Source organism: Gallus gallus, chromosome 6 (assembly GCF_016699485.2).
Source record: "Gallus gallus isolate bGalGal1 chromosome 6, bGalGal1.mat.broiler.GRCg7b, whole genome shotgun sequence".
Lineage (NCBI taxonomy): Eukaryota > Metazoa > Chordata > Aves > Galliformes > Phasianidae > Gallus > Gallus gallus.
The window spans coordinates 17783744-17806736 of NC_052537.1; the positions used below are offsets into that span (position 1 = coordinate 17783744).

At 44.2% G+C, this 22993-nt stretch overlaps 1 long non-coding RNA gene and 1 other non-coding gene across 6 annotated transcripts in view; both read left to right on the forward strand.

Moving 5' to 3' along the window:
• LOC101749795 overlaps positions 1-22993 on the forward strand; it is a 326633-nt gene that overhangs the window by 25277 nt on the left and 278363 nt on the right. The window lies entirely within an intron of this gene.
• TRNAE-UUC lies at positions 7042-7113 on the forward strand. Its single transcript has one exon. It is a non-coding gene; the product is annotated as a tRNA-Glu (tRNA).

A 22993-nucleotide genomic window follows, 5' to 3' on the forward strand; every position in this document is an offset into this window, starting at 1 on the left:
GCTCACACTGGTGCCTGCTGGGTGGAATCACAGAGGCACAGCACTGCTGAGCATAGGTGGCAGTGTGTCCACACGTGTCTCTATGGCTGTGCTGTCCTGTGGCTGCCCAGGGCAGGAGGTGGGCACTTTTCTTTCTCCTTGTTTAACCAGCAGTGAGCTCCTGCAGGCTGTGCTGCTGCGTTTGCCCAAGTTGCAGCATCTGCATGGTTTTGTAGAGTCTCATGAGATCGGGGCAATTGGAAGTACACCTTTCTCCATGCAGCCACGGCTTCCTGTGGAGCAGTGCAGCATGACAGTGAGCCCATCACCATGGGGAGTGCTGAACACGGGGCCTGGGCTGAAGGACACGTCCCCCAGCAAAGGGCCGTGTCAGGCATTTCTGTATCTCAGTTCCCATGCTTAGTTACTGCCTTCCAGCTTCACTTTCTGTCCAAAGCTCACATGCACATACCAGCAGCTAAGTGAAAAATCAAGACTCACATTCTCATGAAGTGATTTCTGTATAGGTGAGGAAAGAAAATAGGTGTTATTTAAAACAAAGCAAAATGCTTGCACGAAGGGTGGATAGAAGGACTGGTTCAAGTGGCTCTGATTTGCATCTATCCCAGAAATGGCTCAGTGTCTTCAACTCTGACTACAGTGTTGTTTTTTTTTTTCTTCTTTCTTTATTTCTTTTTTTTTTTTTTCCTATAATGTAGAAAGAATCGTAGTATGAGAATCTTAGTTTTATTTCAAGGAACCTTGGGGTTCTTGTATGTGCTGTGTAGAACTTCAAGAAATCGTTCCATTGCCTTCAAAAGGATCAGAAAGAAACTGAATATATGATCTCCCAAACGTTTACTGTTATTATTAAACATAATGTGTATTTGGAGATTTGCTCCAATCTGTTCTGGGGCGTCATGTGTCGATTTGGGCTACCACAGAAGTCAGAAGGGCTGTGACATTGCTGAATTCGGGGTCTGCTTATGGCTTGTAAGGCTGGGCGTCTGCTGTATGTGCAACTGCTTGGAGAGAGGAAGGAAACAGAGAATAGAAATGCAGAGGGAGCAGGCTGTGAGCTCCTGCCTCTGTGCTGCAGGAGGAGTTGGCCAGGCCCCATGTAAATCAAGGACAAAGTTGACTAATTTCCTGGGTCGGTCATGGTGAAAATATCACATTTCATGGTTTGTTGCAGATTCATAGAAAAATCCTATTAAAACCGGGCAGATTACTTATACAATTTAAACAAATGATGATCAAAGATTATAACATGTTCTGTGAAGAATGAAAAGGAATAGAAATGAATGTGCATCTGGTGAAATGGGGCCGGGTGGGTTTTTGCATGCAAACCTGCTCTCTTAGCACCCCGAGAATAAAGGGGGTGGGGAGGGGGAGGGTGGTGGTGGAGCGAGGAGGAGGGGGCGCGAGCGGCGCGGAGCTCCGCATCCCCTTCGGCCGGAGGCGTTCCGCCGGGGCCGGGGGCGGCAGGGGGCGCCGCAGGCTGCCTTTTGGTGGAGCACAGAGCCGGGGCCGCCGCTCCGCCGCCGGTCCGAGGGAGCGTCCCCCAGGGAAGGGCGCGCCGGGCTCCGCGCCCGCACGGCTACTGCCTGCCCGGGTGTCTCAGCCGGAGCGATGCGTGCGCTTTGCTTAGACCCTCGCTCTCCGCTGACTCGTAAGCCCGTTACGCGCTACGTCGCTTGTAAGTTGCTTAGGAAGAAACACCTCTCTCCAAACCTAACAAAGCTTAGGATGCAAGGTAAAAATGAGATGTATCTCTACAAGGGAACAAGGTGTAAACTAGCAGTAAGCTAGACTGGTATTGATCCCTGCATAGATCTGTCTTCTAACGTCTCATCACAGTGAGATGTGCGAAGCCCTCACAAACTGTGAAAGGCAACAACTGCACGCTGAAGGAGAGAGTGCTTAGAAGAGTGCTTTTGTGATTCCTAAGGCAGAGATGAAATGTACATTTGCGAATGCTCCTCCAAAGAAAATGGTAGAAATTCTGGGAAATAGAGAATGATTGGCAACAGCCCCATATTTACACTAGGGACAGGAAAAGGCAGTTGTTATTTTAATTTTTTTCTTTGAAGGCAGATTTCCACATTTGACTGTGAAATTACCTCTGCAGATGAGGCAGAATTTAGCAATTCCCCGTGCACCACTGAGCATCCTATCCCAAACAGTAATCCTCATGAACGCTATCATAGTGCAGTTCATGGCATGCTTGGCTTGAGAGTTAAGCACAGATTCAAATCAGGTGCTGTTGCCACTTATATTTGCTTCTTCAGTCTGAGCATGCTGACACAGAAAGCGACTGTGGCTCCTATCACAAGGCTTGTTTTGTGTACTTTGTGTCTGAAGCCTGTGCTGAAGCCTTCCCAGACAACAGGGACTTGATGGTGGAACTAGATGATCTTAAAGGTCCCTTCCAACCCAAACTATTCCATGATTCTATGAACAGTGCCTGAGAGAGAGGCAGCAGCAGCTGCCTGACCAATCAGTAGAGCACACTTGGATCTGCTGCTGATGGTTCTCACTTAATCTTTATGGGATTGGCAGATTTCTCTGCTAAGCCTCTTTTTCCTAACTCATCCCTAACACCAACCTATGCTTAGCTTCAGTTGCAGTGTGAGAATCTAGTTGTGTCTGCAATTTAAGGCTAAGGTGTGTGAATTTACTGGTCCCAGCTCTTTACCTATCCATAAATCTAGGAGAATGTAGCAATAAATCTGTCTTTGCATGATATTCAACCGACGATTCAAAACCTAGTGCCATCTCTAACCCCAGAACTGCTCAAAGCCCATGTATCCATAGCTTCATTATAACTGAGCAATGTGCATTTCAGCCTTCTGCTGTAGCTTTTTCTTTAAGGACCAGGCAAAACTAAGCACAGAGCTCTCCCATCCTGATGCCAAGCCAAGCTATAACCAGTTTTAATGATCATTATAACGCAGGGGCATAGTACAGCCCAGAAATGAAACACACAATGTTTGACTCTGTCAATCTGTTGTCTTATCACTGGGGGTCTGTGAGAATTCTGCAATGGCGATAAGACCCTGTTGCCCTAGGTGTGAGCTACTCACAGTATCATTTATGGCTGAAGGAACTGTTATCTCTGAACATTAGCTAGGAAAAACTCGAATCCCCTGGGGCAGACTGCAATCCTACTGCAGCCTGGACACTATTCACCAGTAAACTTGAGTGCACAGAACTGTGTGCTGAATCTTAGTTTTAGTCCTAACTTTATTCCTGGCACGGATGATGGCCTAGGAATTCAGTTATGTCCAGAAGTTAATCAGAAGATGTTTAAATATGCTGATACTGATTTTACCACTTATCTTACCTCAAGTAATGATGCCATTCCAGCTCCAGCATTGATCATGGCTCAGTAACCCCATTCTGTCTGACAATTAAAAATTGTACATTTTAATCGACTTATCCCTGGGCAGGTTGCAGAACTGAGCAACAAAAATTGTTTAGCAGAACTTCATTTCTGGAATGCTAAGCTGAAGCCTAATTGTCATACTAACCCTGCCTTGACCTCTGCCCAGACACCAGTGGAAAATTAGGAATAAGTATTTGACTGCAGGGACACCAACTTTCATCCAGTTTTGTGCGTCTTCGTTTACACAATTATGAGGGCTTCCCTGAATGTAGTGCCTCCTGTTTATTTCCATGGGAACTACAACAGATACAAAGAGCATGATCACACCATTTGATAGAGCAAATTCTCAGTTCCAAAGCACCGTTTTTCAGCGTGGTCACCACCATTAGCAATGCATTTTCACCGGCGATGAACAAGACCTGCATGCTGTCCTTGTACGTATCTGCACCAGTGGGGGTGACCCTCTGTCAGCACTGCTGGAACACAGCATCCACTATCTCACTGTGCTCACATCCACTGTTTGGTCTCTGTAAATGTTCAGCAAGCATTGATGAATGTCAGTGGATGCCATTTTTTTTCTGCACGGAGAAATTTAGTGACACACTTTTGTTTCATACTCACTTCTGTGTAAGAATCATTCTGTTAAACTGCCCCTCTGCTGCTGCCTGTCACATGCCAATAGAATGGAATGGAATTTGGTTGAGAAGGTTCAATCTCTACTGCCATAGCACCACCATCTGACTCTGATGTTCTGGGCCAGCAGAACAAAATAGAAGGCATTACTTTTGAAGCAGCTTTCGTGCCTAGCATATCTAATCTCTGTTCCAGGTTCTGTCCTCAACCATATCCCTACTTTGAACTTTAGGTTAGCTACCCAGAATTTGACATTCTCATCTCTTGGTATCAGAGCTTGGCTTTCCTTTATGTTTGGCAGAAGGCAGCAATAAATATGGCTCTTCAGATCCTAATTTTAGCTCAAATCCCAAACATGCCATTGTTATACACTATATTCTCATTGCAACCAGACAGCCCCATTTTAGCCATGCTAACCATATTTTCTCTCACAGAATTCAGTAAATATCCTTTGCTGTATCCATATCTGTTTTGATCCCTCTCCTAACAAAAATCTCAGCATTCACTGCAGTTCAAACTTGCTTTAAAATTAAGATGTTTGAGTCTACTGACACCAGAGTGCTGTCTGCATTTCCAAGGGAGAGCACTGCACCTGGGATAAGGTCCTACCTAACCTGAGTTGAGTGTCTCTGTGATCGATTGTCTGTGTTTGGTGGATTGGCTATGATGAGCTGAAAATTCAGTGTTCCAGATAAAAGTGATCTTAGTCCTTGAGTGGTGCATAAATGAGGTAGTTTTTTGAAATTCAAAGGGAACTATGCAGTTTTATACCAGCTGATGGAGTACTGTCTGGCTATATATATGGCTTTACAGTAGAAAAGAGTATAATACTTCCTTTCTGTGAGAGCTGAAGAATTCTTATGCTATTATACTATAATGCACGTAGAGCCTTGCTGAGTAAATGTCCAAACCTTTGTATAATCAGTGTGTGCTGTTGGCTCTATCTGCGAGTGCTCTGTGGGCTTGTATGCGCTTTCTGCTGGCTGGAGAGTGTGGGTTAGCAAGTGGGAATAGCATCTCGGGAATGCAGTGGGAGTTGAGGTGCTGGGGATATGGAAGCAGTGAGTGCAAGTCCTTTGATTTTTTTAATTTGACACCAAATATGCCGGCATTGGCTGATCATGAACTGTTCCAGTGGTACCAATTATGTCTGTGGCATGAACTGCTGCAGCAAGGAACTTGAGATATCAGAATTAAGGTAGAGCAGTAGATTTACAGAGGATTCCTACTGTATGATTAAATGTTGTCTATCTTGACAAAATGCCACCCGATGTACAGTTTTTGTAACTGAAATGCTGAATGAGGAAACTGGGCTGGATGGTAGTTTGCTTGTACATATTTGGGGAGCACTTTATTTCCAAGTAAGCACAGAGGCTTGAGTGGGAGAGGCTGCTGGTCACCTGCATGTTCTGTGCAGGGCTACCCCACGGGTAGCTGATGTTACTGAAGGTGAAGCAAGGGGATGTGCGTGTTGAGTTGGAGAGAAAGTGAAGATATTTGCAGATAAGATTTGCAGATAACTCTTTTCCAGCCTGGTACTGTGAATAAGCATCTTCCGTCAATTAAAACCAGCAGTGCCTTCCTGTAGCAAAGCAGTCATCAAAGACTTGTCCTTTTGCAGTGCGTGGAGGACGTGGTAAGGACCACTCTCTTGGTGCAGCCAACAACCATCATGGTTGTTTGTAGTCTTAGCATCGTGTTCATTTCACGTTAATGGTGAGTAAAGCTGATTAGCTGCTGTTTTAACTGCAGGTAACTTGTCGCTATTGGCAGGAAACATGTTTCATCTGCATAACAGTTTCATGGGAGCAGTGGGGAACATTTTCTATTAGCATTTGTTGATGTGAAACATGTTTCTTGATGGAGTTATGTTTGGAACTGGAAGAGGATTTGTTGTTTTTATTCTTTACTCCAACTAGAAAAACGAAATCATGGAAAGCCCAGTAATGCTGTTTTGAATATTACTTCAAATGTGTCCGAGATCCATGTCTGTCCTGATATTTGCAATACGCACATAACTACCGAAGCTAGAATCAACCTTCTTAATGCTGCCCAAAGTATATATATGCAGAACGCATACGCCAGCTGGGAGAAGAGGAAGGTGAGGGCTGGCTCCAGAGAGCCTGGTGTTTGTCTCTACTGCACTCTTGAGCTCTGCAGAAGGAGGCTGAGGCAAGTACATGGAAGCAGTGCATGTCCTTTCCTAATCCTAGCAGTGGAACATTTCTCCTCTTCTCTTATATACCAAGTGGCTCTATTCATATGTTTTTTTTTCTTTTAAAGTAGTTTAGTGACACATGCCATAGCTCTATGCTCTCACAGACATGAGTTTTGAAAGTGACAGAGTAGTAAAACCTGCTTTATCAAGAAACGTTTGTCTTCCTTTCTTTGCTTACTCATTCTCCTGTAAGCCCCAAGACCTGATGTGTGCAGATCTGGGATGAGAAGAACCCACTTGCTTGGAATTAGTTTGCTTTCAGATCAGTAGGACAAACCATGCTCTCCAAATGCTGAAGCCTTATATAGGGCTGCAACGTTAATAAGAATCCACATTTGGGTCAGTACCTTTTTGAAATGTTATCTGTGAGATAACAAGAATCAGCTGATGCCAGGGTTGTACCTGTTGTACTGCAGGATCTCAGAGCATACATACAGTCACGCAGAGTTGTGGGGACAAATGCAGGTGTGTAACTGTGTCATCAGTAGATACTGATAAGCTGTCCTTAAGAAATAGAGCTTGTGCTGACCTACAAGGTGGAGGTTGCTTAAAAGTTTGCATCAGAAATACATGACAGTTTTAGTGAGCAAACAGAGAAGAATTCCATATATGGTATAAATCAGAAAAGGAATTTTAGGATGACTGTCTTCATGTTTGCACTGCAACTTAGTCATTCTAATGAAGAACACCCTTGCTTGCCCTGAGCTACAAAAAATTCTGTAAGGACATTGCTTTACTACTTATTTGACAGAAATAACATCTTGATTCTTAGCAACCCAGAAGCTGAATTGTTTTCAAGTATGCACTTGAGCTTCTTAGTGCTTCCCATATGGTCTAGTGGTTAGGATTCCTGGTTTTCACCCAGGCGGCCCGGGTTCGACTCCCGGTATGGGAAGGGTCTCCCTTTTCAAGGGGCAACGGTTTTAAACTAAAAGAGGAGAGATTTAGGTTTGATACTGGGGGGGAAATACTTTACTCAGAAGGAGGTGAACTCATGCACATGCTGCCCAGAGAGGTTGTGGGTGCCGCATGCCTGGAGGTGTGCCTGATGTGGTGGGAGGCAGCCCTTCAGGGGGTTTGGAACTGGGGGGGGTCTTTAAGGCACCTTCCAGCCCATCTACTCCGTGATACTAAAGATTATCTTGGGGGAGGCCTCCTTGTGCATAAGGACCTTGCAGGTACAGAACTCAGTCTCAGAGAGCCCTTTGCCGAAATGTGACTTCTGGATAAATAACTTATTTCTGACTTTACTAACGTAATCAGAAAACACCCCCACTGCACTCAGTACTGCGAGCCTCACTTACCCGTATTTATTATTTGCATTGCCGGAATGCCAAGGATGCGTATTACCTATGAAGGCATCAGTGCCTTCATAGCCAACATATGAATGCAGAACAAACAAAAGATGATTTCTTGCTTCAAGGCTCTAGCAGTCTGAGGCAGAAGATTATGACCTGATCAGATGATTATAACTGACACCAGAGAAGCCAATGCGTTTTCTTCTGACTGAGCTCAGTAAAAACAAAAAGCGCAGGCTGAAGCACTGTTCCATTTGACTTATTTGGAGAGAGGAAAGAGTTAAAGAACATAACCACATGGGAAAAAAACTAAATTCCTCTTCTCTTCAAATAGTCCCAAGTGTTTGAGGGGGAAGGAGGAGAAGAAAAACAAAGCAGGAAGAACTTGAAGCTCAGACTGCCTTGTTTTGCAGTCATTTTTCCAAGATGTACTGGAGATTCTTTTATGCAACAGCACAGTGTTTGGGAATGAATATTTGTTCACTGAGATATGACTCTCCCATGACAGAGCAGTGAAATATAGGATATTTTGCTTGTTGGCAGCAGATTTCTGGCTGTCTAAGTTTTTATTAGTGCAGGTTTCTCTGTATGAGCATAGCGATTTATCTAGCAAGCAGGGCCAATAGATAGAAAGTTGAAGAGGGAGCCAGCACAGTCCTAAGCTATGCTGGTAGATAAAATCCCTTCAGGGAAAATTTCTGCAGAACTGGGCCATTTGCCTGAGTTGGGGGAAATGCTGTTGCGTTTTTAGGTGCTTCAATACCATGTACTTCCACAATCCTTATTTAATGCAGCTGAGGATGTGTTGCCAGCTGCCAGGTTTGGGTTACAGGTCTTATAACTCATGAGCTGGAAGATGGAACTTTTCAGCAGAGGCTGCAGCAGGCTGCTGACCTTCCATGTGTTGCCCAGCCACCACCAGAAGTGGTTAGACAGTTTGGCTTGATATGAAACCGAATCAGATCTGTGGGACTTGATCTTTAATTCATAATACGTGTATCGCTCTGAAGGTAATGCCTTCTATTTATTTCCATGGAAATGACAACAGCTACAAAGGGTGCAGTAACAGTATTTGATAGAGCAAATTCTCAACTACAAAACACTATTTTTCAGCATAATTGCCACCAGTAGCTATGCATTTTTGTCACTGATGAACAAGACCTGCGTGCAGTGCTTGTGAACATCTGCACCAGTGGAGGTGACGCACTGTTGCTATTCTGAAATGCACCACCCACCACCTCACTATGCTCACATCCACTGTTTGGTCTCCATAAAAGTTCAGCAAGCATTCATGAATGTCACTGGATGCCATTCTTTCTTCATGGAAGAATTCAATGACACACCTTTGCTTGAGACTCAATTCCATGTCAGACACCATTGTGTCAGACTGCCCTTCTGCTACCATCTGTTACACAGCGACAAAATGGAATGGCATATTGGTGGGAAGGTTCAGCCTCTACTGCCATACCACCAACAACTCTGTCCAACGTTCTGGACCAACATAATAAAATAGGAGGTGTTACTATTGGAACAGCCCTCATACTTAGCACATCTGGCTAATGCTGTTGGAAGTAAGCAGACCCTTTACTAGACAGGGAAGCAAATGGGACTAAGTTTTTTGAATATGTCATCCTAAAGGACTTTTCAAGTAGACTTTTCATGGAGAACATTGACAACAACCTAGAGGCATTTATAAGGAGCTCTGCACATTCATAAAGGACATCCTGGGAGGAGGCATAAGGGCGTTGATACAGAGGTGCACCAGTTAACACAGGGTGTAGGAGGAGAGGCTGATAAGAGGTGGAGCTCCTTGCCCAGAATGGAAGATATTGGAGTCCAGCCAGCTGTGGATGTTCTTGAGAGGGAAGACAAGCAGCTCCATTTTGCAGTGTAAAAGAAAGAAGCAGGGGGCACTTACTACAAGAGAAATCTCTGCTGGCCGGTAGCCTGAGAAGGGCAGCTGTGCCGTCACAGGGCAGCAGGGCACGGCAATGTTTCCAGGCCAGGGAGGAAGTGGCTATAAAGTTTAGTAGTTCTGTGGACTGCTTAGTTGTAACTATGTCTCAGCCCATCTAAAGGCCCTGCCTTATGCTGTTTTCTTTGCTCCTGTTGTAGCTCGGTATGACCTGATATAATTTGCACAGCGGAGGGATTGAAATTGTAGCCAGGCTACTACTTAAGTCAGCCGAGTAGGGTCAAAGTGATCTTAACAAGCTCTTACATAAAGGCATATGATCAAACTATTCAGATGGATAGAAAAAAGGCAGAGCAGTAAGCAAGTAAACATCCAGCAGCCAAGGATGTTTTCAAACAGTTTCATCAGTTTTCAAACACAGGTTCTAGGGTGTTCAGATTGTAATCCCCAGAGCCTCTAGAGGTGGGTGAAAGCATCTTTGTTACACTCAGCTCACGGAGGCACTTCCTTCTCGTTGAGTCCACTGGGGTTTACCATGACACAAAGCAACAGCAGAACACTGAAAAGATCCCAAACTGCTTTGCAAATTATTATAGAAACTGTGTGGTAGTACAACTGCATGTCTGGATTGTTTTAATTGATATTCTATGCTTACCACCAGCCTCGATCTCATTTTAAAAGCATTATAGAACATTCTCCTTACACTGCTACAAATACAGAGCCATTCCTGCTAGTTCAGAGGAAATTGTGGACTATATTCTTGCTGAAGTTAATTTGCTATTAATGTTAAATATATGCATAAGCTCTTTTTTGAACAGAAATGAAGAATAAGTATAGACTTATCCAACTTCTCTGACATGTGCACAGGACATGTATGTGCAGTGGTTATTTTATGGATGTTGCTGAAGACACTCGGACAAGAACAGCTTGTGTATCTAGTCCAATGCAGAAATCAGTTAGAGGATTCCCATTGCTATCTCTGGTTGTCCAGCCCAGTCCTCCTCTTGTCACAGCATTTGTAATCTCATTCTCAAACTCTTGTGAATTCTATTTGGTTCTGATTTTCAGGTCGTTTGGTTTTTAGGCAAGATGTTTTCCTGACTACTGCTCCTGCTTATCTCCCAGTTTTCTCCATTCTTCTTCTAGCAGTTTTTAGTGTTCTTGATATCCTGTTTCCTGGCTTCTCCTGTAGATGTCTGATCCAAGGTGCAGCCTTGGTGCGCTACAGCATGGCTGTTGGCAAGCTTCCTGCTTTCCAGCTGAAGGTAGAAGGAGAACCCTTTGGTGAAGGGGAAGAAATGAGGCAGTGGCAGGCAACTTCATTTCAGGAGGTGAGGCTTCTGCTCTCATTAGCCCTTGTTCTGATGGTGCCGGAGGAATTGTCCTTTATGTAGCATTTAGAGCCTGAGCCCTTTACACTAAGATTTGCTCAGGAACCATCTTTAGCTTCAAGCAAGTATCTGAAATGGGAATTTTGTTCTAAGGAAGCAATTGTAAATGAGGGAATGTGAGTGCCTTCATGGGAATTCTCATCTGTGTTTACCAGTGGCTGTTCAGGCCCATTAGTGCCCACCGAGTCTCTGAAAATACCTACACTGGCATGGTGCTATAGTCTGTAAACTGTGTGTCGTGTGTGAGAATGCAATGGTGAGGGTGCATGACCCGCTTGTGTGACTGGATGTGTGTGTAGGGCTTGTCAGCATGGCTGTGGAGTGTGTGGTGGCTGGAGGTCTGTATGTGTGTCAGTAGCAGCATGCAAACGTGTGCAAACATGTAAGTGAGCAAGTGTGTGTGAGTATGTTGCTGTGGATGAGAACATAGCAATGAATACATGTATGAGTGTTTTAGCATGTCCATAATTGCAGAATATATGAATAAACGGACATGAATTAATGCGTTTGTTACCAGCTGATCTTAAAGGGAGAGATCCTGTTCCAGAAACTGCCTCCACACCATCCTGTCCATTTCTGCACGTGTACTAGTTCTAAAGATGAAAAGCACCCAGTTTGTCTCTAGCCTGGGCATCACCCCTGAGTGCACAGTTGCTATGCCAGCTCAGTGTGTTTGTGTGCTCTTGTGAGAGAGTTGGTAATTGTGAGTGCTCCCTAAGAGAATCTCTGGGGCCAGGGGATACAATAGGCAAGGGTCTAGGGTCTGAAACTGTAGACTTTAATAAAGCCACTGACAGCAAATAAGAGCCTGACATGTGAGTCACATTACTGACAACAAGGGCTGCTTTGTAGTCCCATCTGCACCCTGATCGGGTCCCGTACTGTAACTGAAAGGACAGAACAAACTGCTGCTGCCTTCAATAAATACAACAGTGCCACAAAGGCAGCCGAACAGACCAACTCTGTGTGGCTTTGCTGCAGCTGAGCTGCTTTCCTAGTTATATTCCACGCCTCCCCCACTGGTGGAAGTGACTGATGTTGGGTTGCTTGTGAGCCCTGGGTATGTATGCGTGGCCCCATGGAGGACACTGCAGGTAGCCCTGGATCATCTCCCTTCCCTTCCACTCTCTGTGCTCCCATTCTGCTTTGACCCAGGGACTGGGAGAGCGACAGAGCCTCTGCCCTGTGAGCTCTGTCTCTTGGATCTCCTGCCCTCACCTGGGCAGCACCAATAGCCTGGCAAAGCCCTGTGTCAGACTGTGAGCAACAGCTTCTTGAAATGTCTGTGCTGAGGATCAAAATGTATGAGTTCCCAGTGAAGTCACTTGAAGTCCTTTCAAATCCTTAGTGATTGGTTACCTCCTTAGTTTTAGGTATTATCAAGAGAGATAGGTGTTTGCTGTTTATTTGGCTCTCACCTAGCACAGTCAGAAGGATTTTTCCTTGGCTGTCCTCAGGGCCTCTTGTTTTTCCCTTCTTCTGGGCCTCTCCTCTTTGGCTTTGGAGACTTTCCCAGCAAGGCATTTTTGCACAGGGAAAAAAAGCACAAGTGGTGCATAGCACTGAATTTAGGGGATGGTCAGTGTGCAGCCTGTACTATTTGTCCTGTGCTTCTACTGTCTGCAATTAAGCCTGTAGCTGCTCCTGTTGGTCTATGTGTCCGTGGTCTCTCTGGCACTGTCTTCAGCCAAGCAGATTTCAGCCGTAGTGATTTCTTCCTAAGTTACATGCTACCTTAACAGCCAGATGAAAATCGGGCATTTACTGCAGTGAGTCTTGGACAGAACATGCAAAAGGTGAGATGCAACAGATCTTTCCTTGAAAGGAAGATCAGATTTCAGAGATCAGATGATTCCAACTTCCGTGCATCTTCAGGAAATCCCACAAGATAGTCTAATATGGGCAAAAACAAACAAAAAAAACAAAAAAGAACAAACAAAACAACCCCGTGACTTTGCATTCGCATCCCCTTCTGTTCAAATATCACTCCAGGTAATATTAGGCAAAGGAAACTGCAAACTAACAATTAAAAAAAAAAAAAAGAAAGAAAGAAAAGAAAAAAAAAGACAATGCATCATCCAGAGATGTACCCAGAAAATGAAGGAGGATTTGACTCATGTCATGTAGGAAATGCTGAGATGCTATAGCTGGAGGAGCTGATAGGTAGAATCATAGAATTGTTTGAGTGGGAAGGGACACTTAAAGGCCATCTGGTCCAAATCCCCTGCAATGAATGGAGCCACCTACAGCTCCATCAGGGGCTCAGAGCCCCATCCAGCCTAACCTTGGATGTCTGCAGGGACGGGGTATCCACCACACCTCCATGCAATCTGTTCCAGTACTTCACTACCCTTGTAGTAAAAAACTTTCTCCTTATATCCAGTCTAAATCTCCCCTTTTAGTTTGAAACCATTCCCCTTGTCCTATCTCCAGAAGAGTCTGTTACCTCCTTTGTTATGGTGCAACTTGTAAAGATGTTTTGCAAAACTCTGAATTTCTGATAGTTTATGTGTGTGGGCCTTCTGCTAGAGTTTCTTGTTCTCTATTGATGGTATATAAAGGTCTAAGCACTACTGTTTTGAAATACCCTACACAGCTAAGATGTGGCACCAGAAATCCTGAATCCTGTAGCAAGTGTGCCTTGAACATTTTGGGGAAATGTATGAGAGTTTGAAAACAAATTTAGAGCATCTTATGTCCCTTTTTGAAGGTGAGGGCAGATTTCTCAAATCCTTTGGTCACATAGCAGCTTTCCTTTTGCTTTGGTGCTTGGGCTGTGACCTGGACTGGGGTAGGACAACAAAAACATTCAGGGATTGTATCTGATGGGTGGAGCCTTCAGTCCTCATCTTGCTGGCTAGTTTTAGGGGCTTCAGCTGGAGTGGCATAGCTGGGTAAAATGGGAAATTACTCTCCAGCATGCAGTCTACTGCAACTGTATCTGTGCTTTCCTTTGATGTTCTTCCGTCTCTTGAATGGGATCACATTTCTAGCAGCTTGAGACCCTCAAGAGAAGTGTCTGATCATGGAGATGGAAGGACGGAGTCTTGAAAAGCAGATTAAAAGAGAGGAAGCTCTGTGAAAGGGATACACAGCTTTAATTTGTTTTTGTTTTCTTATATGTGCATTGGCTTCTGTTCTAAAAAGATACAGTCTTAATATGGGGGAAATTATATAATTGCAACACTGCGTATGGATCTGGACAAAACAATTACTTCTGAATGTGCCTTATGGGAGTGGATACCCCAGCTGTACAGCCCTGAGATGCCAAAGCTTTGTATTTAAGGAAAGAAGCTTTTCTAAAAATGGCTTTCTGCCTGTTCCGCACCAAGAAGCGGGAGAGGCAAGTTCTAAGTTCTTTTTGCTGTTCTTTGGGAAAGGTGGAGTTAGTAATTATTTAATCTAATGTTTTTCTTTTCATTTTTCTTTTTTTTTTTTCCTCCCCTCATTGAAGAACTGGTTGGTTAGGTCATTTGAGTCATCACTTGTGGAGAAGCATAGCTCATTGAGTGCCCCAGAAGTTTAGTTTAATGTTCCCTGATTTCTGAGTGGATTCTCAAAATGGTCTTTATTAATGACCCCTAGAAATTGAAACTGGTTCTATATGTTCTTTAGCAAAGTCTGGCAGAAGGGCTATAATAAAAAGCAGCACAAGGCTGAGTGCAGATGTAGGGAAAGAATAATCTTAAAGTCAACAAAACTCTGGAAAAGTAAAAGGTGAAAAAGTATGGGGAATGACTTTTTACACTTATCCTGATAAACCTGAAGCCTTATTCCATTCTCATCTTGAATGCAGAAAAGAGCCAGGAGTTGTGCTGGTAGCTGTTTTGTAAGCATGTGATATCTTGGCCTCTGTGGCCTCATTAACATATCAGAAAGTAGAGGAATAGACAAGATGGTCAGATTCAGGCAACTGAATTGAAGAGCATATACTAACCTAATCGCTTTTTTCCCCTCCCTTTCATTTCCTTTTGTTCTCCCTCCCCCCCCCAATGAGAAATGCTCATTTGCACAATTAAAGACTCTTTACATATAACTATATCAGTGACACCACCAGTACCTGAGATTGAAAACAGCCTGAGTGGAATGTGATAGCCAACCTCTGCTGGATCCCTACCACCTGCTAGGAACAACTCCTGCAGCCCTTCTTGAAAGCCACAGCCTGTGTTCTTGCATTGCAGCTCCAGAACGTGCAGTAACCTCAAGAACTTCTTGTTAGCACTTGTTCTGTGATCTTAGTTGGATGTCCTGGCCAAATCTTGGAGGTTCAAGAAGTGAGAGATTCTTAGCAGTTCTGACTGAGTGAAGTTGTGCTATGGGGTTGAGGACCAGTCATTTTCAAGGTAGCTTACTTAGGTCTAAGTGGCTTTTGAAATGGGGAAAAGAGAGAACCTTCTGGGAAAGTTTGGCCATGAACTGTCAGCCATTAGAATCCAGGAGAATTCTGCCAGCTAAATGGGAGAAGCTACCTGCAATAAAGCCAATCGAAACAATTTCCCTGCTGAAAGGTGGCCTACCTGAGACAGGGCAGCCCGCACCAGCTGCATGCAACTGCTGTCAGACTTGGCCGGGTCTGTCAATTAAGGGAACACAGAGCAATCTGTGAGCGCTGAAAGGGATCCCTTCAGAGCCCTCAGTGGCTGAGAGACAGGCCCATTGTCTGCAGGCATGTCTCACATAGTTTCAGGGCCCTGATAAGCAGGCATGCCATGAAAACCTGCATTATATGGTGAGCTCAGGAAAACTTTGGCTGGGGGTAGATGAAATGGGGGGTGGGAGAAGAGGTAACACTGCACCTTGGCAGTGTGGGAGGTGGGGCAATGAAAGACGTCGCGTTTGGTGGTCCCCCAGTATAACCTCCTTTCTCACAAACTCTTGTTGAATGATGAAGTCATCATTTCCTCTGCTTCCCCTCCTCCCTCCTATCCTTGTCCTTTCTTCTGGAGTTCAGAAATCAATGGGGAAATTACTGCAGCACTAAGAAGATAAACAGCTTAGCCACCTTCAACTCCAGCCTTGCCACATGTTGAAAATCCTTTTCCTGGGAATCTGGGACCACCAAGTCTGTGGTTAGGGAAGGAGAGGTTTCAGATTTTACACATGCATTATAGACTCCATAGAATAGGAAGGTAGACACAGCACCTAGGGGAAGGAATGAATGGCATTCCCTCCCCAGCTGCACACCAGCATTTGCTTTCATCTTTCCCACCTTGCAGCCTGGTGCCTGGATTCCCTGATATGTGTGGGCCTGGAGTGCTTGCAAGGTACAGGCCCAGGAGAGCTTGTGCTCCTGAATGGGCACATTCTAGTCTGTAGCTGGACGCCCTTAGACTCCAGTGCTACTGGCTTCTGTCTGAGCTTGGGAGTTCATTAGACGTTAGTGTGTGCTAAAACGTCAGCATTACAAAGGAAATGAAACTTTGTGTTGATTTCATGTTACATTTCTAGGTTATTTTGCATAGAAATAGAAAAGTGTCTCTTTTAAAACAAAGTATCCACTGCACAAAGTTAGCTTTGCATGCGCTTGGGAGATACAGAAGCTGTATGCTGTGAGATAGGAAGCCAAGGAGTGAGCAATAGGAAATCCACAGGAGGGAGGCACCTTCATCCATTTGGAATCTCCTCTTGAAACATCTCAGTGAATGAAGTTACGTATGTTACTGATACTGTAACATATAGTTGGGAAGAACCAACCTGGTGGTAACAGAGAAACAAATACTGGTATACAGAGCATGAAGGATGGGTTGCTATTGACCTTTCTTCATCCTTTCTGATTGGATCCCTTATTTTCTGCATTCACTGCAAGCTGATAATCTCCATGTTTAGTTTTAATCAAAGACGCTCTAGTCAATCACCATTCAGAATTTGAACCAAAGATTATTGTAGACCAAGCCCACTTTGGTCTCAGGCATGTTGGGCCGAAGCTGTTCCCGAGGAATGTGTTGAACTCTGCGGCGTTACCCACGAATGAGCCTGGCCCATAGACTTCATCTTTCACATCTGTTTCTCTGCAGTGCACTGGGCTGCCAAAAAGAGGATTGGATTTCTGATCACTCAGTCCTTTATCTTCAGCAGATATACCTTTGTCAGGCTTTAGTGATTGCTCGCATCTAACCCACTGTACAGTGACACTCCAGGAGATGGCAGCTCATAGTTTTTTCCCAGTTGGGGGACATGTCTTGGCTCAGCACATTTGATAGGGAAAATTAATGAATTTGTACTTGGATGGAGGCTCCTCTCTCATCTCTGGTTTGCTAAGGCTCATGGAAACCCATCTTTCTTTTCACCTTAAATAAAGCTCCCATCATGGATGCCAAATCCTACTGTCTGTTCTCACACTCTTCACTGCACATTCACAACGTACTTGCCAGTCCTAAGTAAAGTTTGTAGTGCTGCAGTAATACTGGACTTACACTCAAACATTTATCCTTGTATCTTTATTTATTTATTTTTCGTTGTTCTTTATTTTTTCCTTCTGTTTAGGGATGCATTCTTATTTTCTCTGGCCCATTTTCTTTGTTCTATGTATATTCCTACACATGTTCTATATATTCGTCACTCCTCTAACCCAGGAACCTTTGGTGTTCATATTAGTCTCCAGAAATCATGTGCTTCCCTTGCATCCTGTTATGTGTAATCCATGACCTCTTTCACCCCTAAATATAGACAGATCCTTCTCTGAAGGACAGCAGAAGCCCTCAGCATCCACCTGGTCACACTCTGGAGGGTACCTTGAAGAACTTTTTTGTTTCCTTCTGCTTGTCTGTCCTAAATTCCCTTTTGGGCCTGTTGAAACTGAATTATTCCCACTGAAGGAAAGAAAAGTTGAGGCATCCCCAAAACTACCAGCTCTCTTTTCAACGAAACAAACAATCTCTTTGCACAGCTTCTAATAGGATACTACATATAGCACAGTCTTCACGTTGCATTCTTACTTGCTTCAAGGAACAGTCAACTAATTAAGTGAAGATATTTCACAGTTTGTCATCTGGAGACAAGTGAGCCACTCAGGCAGGTGAATGGGGGAGTCTGCACTTCTCAGATCTGCTGTTTCAAGATTCTGTCAGATTCAAGTAAATACCAGTGGCTTTAGAAGGGTGTGTGTTCAGTCTTTCCCTGTACACTCAGGGTAGAGATGATTAGCTTTATTGTAAAATGGAGGCTGAAGTTGAAGCATGGAAGGTGTGATGTTGAAGAGAATCCAGGTGCATGTAATTTAGGTCTTGCTTTACAGGGTATGGAAGGAAGCCAATTCTTGCTTTGCTGTCTGTGCTCAGTTTATAAGCCAGTGCTTCCTGTTGGTGCTGTGTGTCACAGCAGTCTTGGCCCACTCTCCTGTGCATCTCTACCAGAAGAGATGTGCAACTGGACAACAGTGAATGTTTCAGAAATGTACTGGGTTATCTTAAGGGAAATGCTTTCCCTTCAGCTGTGTACAATGATATTGCTCAGTCCTGTACGTGTGTGTCTAGCGGAATATGAACTGCTAAAACATCTGCTTCTTCAGGCCTCTGGGACCTCTCTGTGGTTTGGGAAGGGGAGGCCTTTGATCTGTGGTTTGTGTGGGAGAGGTAGATGATAATGTGGTTTGCAAACAACTGATGGTTCTCATTTTTCCTTCAAGGAGAAGAACAGTGTAGATGTGGACATCACATGAGTGGCTCAGAATAAGCATGTGGTTTGCTCTGTGAGTTGCAATTTACTTGTGTCATGGTATGTGCTTAAGCAAAGTGATAGCATTCGTTGTGTCTTTAAGCCACAGGCCTGCTTTAAGGGCAGCAGGAAATGCTCAAAAACTACCAATAAAACCCTAGGAGCTGAACATTTTCTTCTTCATCCCTCCAGGGCATGTAGCAGTTGTTCACCCCAGGCAAAAGTGCTCCCCCTTCTAATCTCAAGTTGTCTGTAGAGGGTACATGGGTCTGAAGTCATTGAACCCAAGATGGGATCTGTAGCACTGCCAGTGCAATTTTAGGTTTCAAAGGAGCATGACTGCCATTATCCCTCCTAACCCTGGAGGTTATGTTCAGTAGTTTGAGGGAGGGCTGCTGCGAAAATGCTGAGCGTGAGCAGAAACTGCTGTGTGAGTGCTTGCCTGCATTTGGGGAGGGTGATGCTCAATAAGCAGCTCTGAATGAAAGAATGAGGCTGTGCTTGTGCCCATGCAAGTGTGGGAAAGCTCTGGTGTGTGAGAGTCCAACACTCTATGTACAATCTGGTGCAGTACATCAAGCCAAAGATACATTTTTCCTGGCTTCCTCTCTCCTTACAAAGTGAATATTTAAGGAAGGGAGCAAAAGCAGGATAGGTATATACTTGTCTGTGATATGCAGCATTTAGCAATCAACTGGAAGATTTCTTGAAATTGAGAATACACTGGGCTTGTGGCTGGTACTCAAGCTCCCATGATGTGCTTGCCTTGGGCAGGGGTCTGGTGGCACTGAGAAGGTGAGGAAGGAGACTGTGTGCTGGCAGAGGGACTGCTGCTAGGACCTGTAGCATTGAGTACTGCTGAGCTGAGATGGAGTATAAGTAGAAGTGGAAGCATGTAAATCAGCTTTGCTCAAGGCACATCAGCACAGGGCAAAGCCTGTGATTGTGAGCCTGAGAGTGATGATTTTTTTTGTATGGAGCAGGTTTTCCTAGCAGGTGGCCTTTTCTGTTTTGGCCAGGAGCTTAAGAACAGGATCGGTTTGCCTTTGAGCTCTCTGATCCCATAGGCTCACAAGGCAGCTTTGCTCCGTGGCAGCTTGGAATGGCTCTGAGTGATATCTGCTGCTGTTTAGTTAAGGCTATGGACTAAAGCTGCTCCAGCCCTTTCAGCAATAATCCGTTCCCAACACGCTTCATCATTAGGGTCATGCCTATTCTGGTTATCTGTTGCCCACTCTTAGATGCACAGGATACATGCTCCTGGTTCTCCAGGACTCAGGCACTGTAACCTCCCACTGGAACCACCTGCTGCAGCTCACCTTTGGTTTCTGTGGGAGAGGCTGGTTTTGTGGCATTTAGTGCCTAAATTTGATCCCTACTAGAGAAGATGCTATCATTTACAAGGAATGGTGTTCTTAAAATGAAAACACTTTAATTTTGTTCTCTTGGGATCAGTGATGTACTCTAAAATCCCAGCCTTGGGGCTTATGTGTGTTAGATGGAGAGAAGTCCTAAAATTTTAGCTTTTTTTTTCTTTTTTTGTGAATTCCCCAATAGCTAGGTGACTCCTACTTAGCATTACTTCTTCAGCACTGCTGACATTTCCAAGGAACACTATCAGGTCAGAAAGTCAGCGTGGAGAAGCTCAGCTGCTTCTTCACCACATTATGCTCACCTAGCCTGGTGCTTTATAACTCTGTCCTTAATGATTTTCTCAGCTATTTTTCCTGGTACTGGTGTAAGGCTCACTGAGGTCTATAATTCCCATGATTGCCCTTAGCACCTTTTAAAAGAAGCGCAGTGTTGGCTCTCCTCCAACCTGGTGGGAGAGTGACTGGTTTTGATGATAAATTGAATTTTTTTGTTAGTAATTTCTTTTATACCTTGATTTCTTTAGAGTGTTTGCATAAATGCCACCTGGTCCTGGAGGTTTCTTACCATTTCAATTTTTATGTCACACTACTACATCTTTTTTTCTTTCTTTAGAGCTTTTATCTGTCTTTTCAACATATCTGACTTACTCCTCTACTGTTATTGCTGTTTGTTGTGTGGTTAGAGGGTTAGCATAACATGGTCAGGGTGCCCTGACTCAGGCTGGAGATCCCTAGCCTGATGCTGATCCACAACAGAAACAGTCTTTACATCAGAAAGCTCATGGAAAGGCTTTTAGAGGATATCAGAACCTTTATCTAATTTTGCTCCTATGAGAGCATATGGGAAAACTTATTCTTAGTCCATCTGACCTGAGTCAGGCTTGCTGGAAGGTGCCTGTTTGCATTCGACAGTGTTGCCCATGGATGGCAATTGAGCAAACAGGCCACCAGCCTGTGTTCCTGCAGCACTGACATCCTTTTGCTGAAACATGGGATGAGTTGCCTGGTTTCAGAACTCCCTGCTCCTCATTTTCTTTGGTTTCCCCGTCTTACCAAATATGTAAATAACAGTATGAGGAAGTGCCTCAGAAAGAGCCGTTTCTATCAATGAACTGATATTCACCTTGTACTGTCTCATGTTTCTGTGCTGTCAGGTGTGGTAGCAAAGGAACCTGGGGATTCTGGGCTGCTGTTATGAACTGGGGCAGCCAGAGCTATCTACTGTGACTCCCATGCTATGAAATGAGTGTGCAGGATGATCTTTAGCAGTTCCTACATTGTCTGCACCTCTTGGATCTGAGAGGGTCAGAGGATACGAGGCCTATGACTCTGCACAGCCCATTTGGGCTTCCACTTACTGTGCCACTGTATGTGGTGCTTGCTGTCTGCCTACTGGGTGTAGCTTAAGTCTGCTCGGCCAAGTCTGCGTGTGATCTTGCAAGCTGCTCTCGATTTGGTCATGTATTCTTCAGGCTGCATAAATGCATGGATCTGTGCAAGTTTTGATTCTAAAAAGAAAGCCTAGATGTATTTGTATGTTTCTCTTTGTGTCTGCATGTATTCCTGTGTGAACATGCACTCAGAACAAAGGAACATGTTTCTGTTAATTTGTTGGTCCTGGAAAATGAGTAATCCTATATTTATTTTTGGGAACAGAGGAACTGAGGAGCAAACTTGAACAGAAGGAACGTTGGGAATTGCATTCACACATCTTGTATTCTAGTCTCGTGTTTTAATTGTTATGCCACGTTTCTCAGACTCCTCATGATTTCTGTACAATTTGTAACTCCCTCTTCTCAGTGAATCATGCTAGAACGTCCCCATAAATGTATTCCCCCTTCACAGTCCAGTATTTCTGACCATGCTTGCACAATAGAATATCCAGAACTTCATCAGCCAATTCATATTGCTTAACAACCCACTGTCATTATTTGGTCTAAACTCTGCAGTCTTTCCCCCTCATATAGATCCTGCCTCATCTCCTCACCTCACTCCTGCTGTCAGCATCTTTCTGAATGGAGTTTGCTACAAGAGAATGAGCCCTACCCATTTCCCCTCCCTTCCCCACTCCCAGCAGGCAGGCAATATGGCACAGTGCAGTCTCCAATGTCCCTTTAGTCACTTCTCCACTGTCGGTGTCATAGGGCTAGTGTTTAAGCATTTTCACGCTGGATTTGAAATGAGATTATAGACTGGTCCACTCAATTGACTTAATGGATTTTAAGAGACTAGATCCTATTAATGCAGTCAGTGCCCCAGGGTGCCTCTCCTACTGCAGACAAGATAATCTGCCATGCAAATTAAATCCTGCCTCAAGATGCAGGGCCTGCTTAATGTGATCCATTACACAGTTTACTTGTTTATATCTAATATTGTAACAGGAATAGGCTTACGAGCAGCAGGACTCAACTGAATAGAAGAGTAAATTAGCAGGAAAATGAGGTTTTAGAGCCTCTCTCTCTTCCTTTCTCTCAATTTCTCTTGTTTTCCCACCTCTCTCTCTTTTTCCACTTCGCTTTTTGCATGTAGGGAACAACTAAGGAAAATATTATGGCTGTGAGTGATGGATTCTACTTTTGTTTAGAGGTGTAAATTGGGAATTTATCCTGGAGAAAGAGCTCAGGAGACTCAGCAAAGCCTTTATGGAGAAGTGAGCCTTTCCTCAGCTCTGGTTGTCTGATCTGCGTGGAGTTTTACAGTGAGATATCCTGACTACTCTCTTTTACTACAGAAACAATCATGGATGAGATTTCTTCTCCTTCCAATAAAGTCATAAGAACAGGCACAGGTGGCAATGGTGGATAAAAATATGGAGAACAGTCTAATTGGAAGATCAGTTTTGAATTTAGGGATACAAAATCAAGGATAGCTGATTTAAAAAGTTTAGGGGGAAGGAGGGCAGAGTCCAAAGAGAAGCATTTTGATGAGGGTACAGGCTTCTATGACCAGGCGACCCATCTAGTAGATGAGGGAAAGTCTGTGGACGTTGTCTACTTAGTAAAGCCTTTGGCACTGTCTCCCCTAGTGTTCACCTGAGAAGATGGTTGGAAAAGGTACATTCTTCACTGGGTAAAAAAAAGTGGCTGAATGTCTGTGCCCAGACTATGGTAGTGAATAGAGTTAAATCCAGCTGGCAGCCGGTCAT